Source organism: Pongo abelii, chromosome 10 (genome assembly GCF_028885655.2).
Source record: "Pongo abelii isolate AG06213 chromosome 10, NHGRI_mPonAbe1-v2.0_pri, whole genome shotgun sequence".
Lineage (NCBI taxonomy): Eukaryota > Metazoa > Chordata > Mammalia > Primates > Hominidae > Pongo > Pongo abelii.
In genome coordinates this window covers 4,883,495-4,889,494 of record NC_071995.2, presented here as the reverse complement: position 1 = coordinate 4,889,494, position 6,000 = coordinate 4,883,495, and the positions used below count along the sequence as shown (strand labels likewise).

At 50.0% G+C, this 6,000-nt stretch overlaps 1 protein-coding gene across 5 annotated transcripts in view; it reads right to left on the bottom strand.

The window, feature by feature from the left end:
• Positions 1 to 2,987: 2,987 nt before the first annotated feature.
• The window catches only part of KCNA6 (potassium voltage-gated channel subfamily A member 6), a 39,829-nt gene continuing 36,816 nt past the window's right edge, over positions 2,988 to 6,000 (bottom strand). For all 5 annotated transcript variants that reach the window (XR_008511789.2, XM_054526723.2, XM_054526724.2 and 2 more), the window contains one exon: positions 2,988 to 3,355. The gene's annotated coding sequence lies outside the window, so the exon portion shown is untranslated. The remainder of the gene's footprint in view (positions 3,356 to 6,000) is intronic.

Here is a 6,000-nt window from a genome sequence, read left to right as displayed (position 1 = left end):
GCCTACAGCACCCAAGAGTGTCCTGGCAAATTGGTTCTCTGTTACCTCACCCTGAAAATAAAGACAAGAGTCACCCCTGGAGAGACACATTCCAAAGACAAGCAGACAGCAGAGAGCAGGGACAGTTGGAGGGCGGCCTGGGCCATCAGCCCTCCTGCTCGCATCATGGTGAGTTGCCATCCTCCATTATCTGTCCATTCTGGACGAGATCACCCTGGCCCCTCCTCAGGAGCTATGATGGAGGTGTTCTCAGCCTCCTACTGGTTTTTCCTCTTTTCTCCAGAATGGTTTCAGGTCCTTCTGCTGAGGCACTCCACACACCCAGTTTTCCCTTCCCCACCACCTCTACCCCAGAGTATTTGGTGTCCTGCTTCCCATTTTGGAGTTGCTTCCAGCAGATGTCACTTGCCAGCCGGAGTCAGTGCCAGTCATATCCCCAACTTTCCGAGGAGTGGCTAGGTGGAAGGAGCACCTTCCAGATAGTCTGTCTCTACAGCTCTGTTGCCATAGACTTGGTGGCGTTTCCCTGGCCTGAGGGCACTTTAGGGTTCTCTAGCTACTTTCTTGTGGGTACTCTGTCACATGGCCAGCCAAGAAGCAGCCCTGGCCTGCTCTAGTGTGAGTGCGGACAGTGGGAATGTGAAGAAGGTAGTGAATAAAATTGGGCGGTGGGTGTATGAAGGGCAGGAAGGGTGAGAGGCTAAGAATGAATCACAGATGCTCAGATGCCTCCCGCCCCGACACGGAGTCAGGAACACAGGCAGGGAGGGCAGTGACGGTGCTTCCTCCCGCTGGCTTCCTCGAGAGAAAGGTGGAGGCTGGGACGTGGAGTCAGGCCCCGCTAGACCTGCTGTGAAACATGGAGGAGGGTCGGCCGGCATCTGAGCCTGTTTCGCTGGCTAGGGTGGCCCCGCAGGCCAGCCTCTGGGAGCTTCTGGGAGGGGTGGCAACCAGCCTCAAGCAGCAGCCAGGGAGAGGGGTCCAGCCTCCAGGGCCCAGTTGCTGGCTCAACTGCCTTTCCCTTCTTCCACCCGTCACTTAAGTTCACCACCCTGGAGGCTTCCTGGCCTTGGCTTTCTCTCACGCCCACTCCACATCCAGTTCCTCCCGTTGGCACACTCTGCAAAATGATCCGGATCTGTCCGCGTCTCATTGCGACAGCCTCGTCCAAACCATCCTCAGCTCTCTGCTGGACCATTCAAACAGCCTCCTAACTGGTAATTCTGTTACAATTTACGTCCGGTCATATCCCGTCTCTGCTCAAAACCCTGGAGAAATGGCTTCCCCTGCAACTCAGAGTACAAGCAAAGTCCTGCAAGGCCCCAGCTGATGGGCCCCACTCTCCACCACTCAACTGTCCCTGGCCCCACCTCCTGCTCTCCTGCTGGCTGACTGCCCCCCAAATGCCACAGTGTCCTCCTTGCTGTTCCTGGAACATGCCAGCCACACACCCACCTCTGGGCCTTCGCACTTGCGCCTCCTCCGAGAACGTTTCTAACCCTCCCTTGCACCGCACATCTACCTGGCTCCCTTTGGCCTCATTCTGCTCTTTATGTAAACATTACCTTGTAAGTCATACTTTCTGTGTCTCCCCTGCTTTAAGCTGCTGTCCACCCCGCAACCCAACACACACACACACACACACACACGTGCGATCACACACACATACACACACACTCCTGCTGTATTCTCTAGCCCCCTTGCTTGATTTTCCTCTGTTGCCTATACTCACCTAGCATACAACATATTTTAGTTATTTATTGTATTGTGTGCCTTTCTCCCCAACCAGAACCCAGCCTTCGTAGGGGCATGGGCTCTTGTTGCTTTTATTCATTTCATTCACCTAGAAAAGTGCTCAGTACATAGTGGGCACTCAATGAACGCTTGCTGAATGATGAACAAATCAGTGTTAGACATGGTTTGGGAAACAGACCCTCACAGGAGATGTCAGAATTGTTGGGTTTAGGTAGTAGGAAATTGGATAGAGTTTATCTAGTGGAGTTACTGGGTTTATTTAGAGAAGGCTGGCAGAGAAAAGGAGTGTGTATATGTGTGTGTGTGTGTGTGTGTGTGTCTTTCAGGGATGTTTGACAGCCACCTTCACTTGTAGTAAACAATGTGTGGGCCCCTGATTATTTGTATGTAAGTGTTTTAACCATATGTATTAACCAGATCCAATACTTCCTTCATTTATTTCCTCACTCATTCATTCACCACACATTGTATGAGTGACAATTCTGTATCAGGTGCTCTGCTAGACACATGGCGAAGGCTACAGTCCCTGCTGTCCAGACCTCTGCAGCATGGTCACGAAGCCCCAGCACTCAGGACAATCTGGGAGGGGGTGGGCATTAAAGCAACCTGGAGCCCCAGCAACACCTCATTAGAAAAGAAAATTCCATGCAAGAAAATCATCCTGATCCTTCATTTTATCAGGAAGAGGAAAATATAGGTGAATGAATGACTAGCAGTGGGAATGTCCCCCACCAGAGATCCTAGAAGAGTACAAGGGCTTGTTTGATTGTTAAGAAGTAACGTTATCCCCTTCCACTGAGGACAGGCCAAGAAAGAACAGCTGTCAGTTGCAAGAACAATGCGGGTGACTAGAAAGAACGTCCTTACTGTACCTGGGAGACCCCGCACACAGCATCATCTGGCCTCTGGCAAGTCCATGTAAAAAAATAACTCTGCCCTGGATATTTGCCCAGTCATGTGTCTGTCAGAGGCAGATAACTCTTAGATCATGGGTTACGCATCTTACTTTCTTGCAGAATGTCCCCTATCTGTGGGCCGGGTAATGGCAGAGGGTGATCAAGCCCTCTTCCTGGTGATCTGTGTGTGGCCATCACATCCTCCTGTGTAGTGAGGATGCCCAGAAAGCTGCAGGTTCTCTGAATTTCAGATCCCCGCCTACTCTTGTGGAGACCACTTGGCTTGTCTGCCTAACTCGGCCGTCGATGTTTTCTCATGGCATAATGCACAGCCTCTGAGACTTTGCCATGTGTTTATTTGCCATTCTTCCACAGCCACCCTTGTCCTGGGTGGGTCTGCAACATAACCATGCACCTCCCGGAATCCCCTGACCACCCCATAGCTGGTATCTTTGCCCACACCACCAGCTTTCACCCTGTTCCTACAGCTTCACCCCGACATTCTGGGCCCATCTTTAGGGACAGCAGGTCTGGTCTCAGCTCTTTCTGGCTTGGTTGCAGCATGCTTGTGGGAGGCCTCCAGAGGGGTGTCAGGCCAGATCACCTAGGCAGGGGGTCTCGTCTTCTGAAGAAGCTGAGGGTCCAGCTGCTGTCAGAATTCTATGCGTAGATGTCCTTGCTTGCGCCACCTGCCAGCATTTTTCCTGCCAGGGAGGAACCAGAACAAAAGGACGTGTAGTTAGTGATACGAGGTTGTGTCGCATGAGGGATGGACCTGAGAAACCTGGACACACCAGTGTCCTTCCTCACCCCGCTGGCATTTGTCTAGTGGTCTCCTACCGGGTCCCCATCCTTAGGTGCTCTGGTCTGTTCAAACTGTACCTCCCACTGCCACCCAATGAACTCCAGCAACTAATCAGTGACTGTGAGCTTGTGCAACCTGAAGCCATTTCTGCCAGTGTTGTCCTTAATGCTGCTGTCATTAATACTCCACCTTTAATGGCCCCCGAGTCCCTCTAGAGTCAAGTCCAAGCCGTGTGCCTGACTTCCAGGCCCCAGAAAGCACAGTCTCATCTGATCTATCCAGCTGCTCTTGCTGCTCCCTAACACCTCCCACCATCCACATGGTCGAAGGGTCCCCTCTCGGACCCTCAGCCTGCACCAGCGTCAGGTGAGTTCCTCTCTCCCTGAAAGAGTTCCTGCCACCACCTGGCTCCTCCTTACCCCGCCCCTACCCTGCCGGAATGTTCTCGAGTCTCCTTCCCACAATGCTGAGTCCAGTCCCTCTAGGCCCAGCTGAACCCCCCACCTCCAAGAGCCCCTTTGGCTGTCCCCTGCATGACTGATCTCTCTGCTGCCTTTACTGTCTGGCCCGCACTGTATTGCAAAGCCTGTGAGATGTGCTGCCCGAAGTCCCGTGTTTAACATCCGCCTCCGTGGCCTGGGCAAAGTTAAACTCCTCGCTTGTCATCCCTGACACAATGCATGTGTCTCTGTGACTACTACAAAGCACTCCAAGGGCCAGCCAGCGTAGCCAAACAAACCAGCAATCATTGTCATTTCTGTTTCTGCACGTGAAACGGAAGCAACAACAACAATGTGTTTGTGAAACTGCTTTGGAAAAGGTACATAAGGTTTCCATAAACTCCAGTTGGTATCATGATTGTGCCCATGCAGTAGGCTTCTGCAGAAGGAAAAGACTTCATATTTGTAATTTGAATCATTTGGGAGCAAGCCCAAAGGTCCATAATATGGAGGAACTTGTAATCTTACTCAAGCACAAATTTAACTGTAAAGCCTGGTGTTCACGACAGCAGTTTGCCTGGTGACTGTCACTGACTCTCTGGCGTCAGACTCACAAGGACATTGCCCAGGGCTTCCTACTGGCTTCATCAGGGTGCAATAGCTCTTGCAAAGTGGTGAAAAAAAAAAAAGAGCAAAAATCTCTGTGTGAAATCCCAGTGCCCATCAGGTGAAAGGTAACACCTTAGCAAACGGTCGAAGTTTTCTTTGATTGTTTCAAAGGGAAATGAACAGAAAACTCATTGCTCTTCCCACACACATGTGATTAAGGAAAAGACTGTACAAGCACTTCTGCGTTCATAAATGTGGAGTTGTGTCAGGTGCCTGAACACAAGTTCCAAACGCTAAGGGTCATTAGACTCAATTATCCTGCTGTGAATGTAAATTAAACATCATAAGCTTTCTCCCTGGACTGCTCTATGGCTCCACCTACAGTATGTTCTTAGGGAATGCACCGTAATTTTTTATTTTATTTTTTATTTTTTTATTTTTATTTTATTTTTATTTTTTGAGACGGGGTCTCGTTCTGTCGCCAGGCTAGATGCAGTGGCGATCTTGGCTCACTGCAACCTCCGACTCCCGGGTTCAAACGATTCTCCTGCCTCAGCCTCCCGAGTAGCTGGGATTACAGGCGCGTGCCACCACGCCCGGCTAATTTTTGTATTTTTAGTAGAGACGGGGTTTCACCGTGTTGGCCAGGATGGTCTCAATCTCGATCTCCTGACCTCGTGATCTGCCCGCCTCTGCCTCCCAAAGTGCTGGGATTACAGGCGTGAGCCCCTGAATGCACTGTAATTTTTATATGAGCCCAAAGAAAAAACATTACTGGGGAAGTCCATCTGATCTAGAGTTTAAAATGGCTGATTAAAAAGTTGGGATCAGCTCGACCAACATGGAGAAACCCCGTCTCTACTAAAAATACAAAATTAGCCGGGCGTGGTGGTGCATGCCTGTAATCCCAGCTACTCGGGAGGCCGAAGCAGGAGAATCGTTTGAACCCGGAAGTCGGAGGTTGCGGTGAGCCGAGATCGAGCCATTGCACTCCAGCCTGGGCAACAAGAGCAAAACTTCATCTCAAAAAAAATTTTTTTTAAGTTGGATTTTTTTTTTTTTATTTTGCTCCCTCCTGAAACCCTACAAAAATAACAGTGTAGGAAAATTTTACAGAGGAGAGAGGAGGTAAATTACACAGACAAATAAATCAGAATAGTGGATGAAAATATTAAAAGCCAATTTGCAGATGATGGAAAGCCCCTGGAGAAATAGCATTTTACTTGGGAGGCGGCAAGATTTAAAGCCTGAGTCCCTGCTGATGCCAATGAGATACAACCTGATTTACCCCCAGGAACCTATAAAGGCTCAGGAGTTGAGGGTGTCAGTTGCAACAGAAGCAGGGTTGACGGGCAGAGCTAAAAACTGGTTGCAGGTAGACACACCTTTTCAGGTCTCCTTTGCAACCTCACAAAGCCAAGCACCTACTCATCCCACCACCTTGTCAAAAGATGTAAAATTTATTCTGGAGAAACTAGACCAGAAAGGCCTGGTC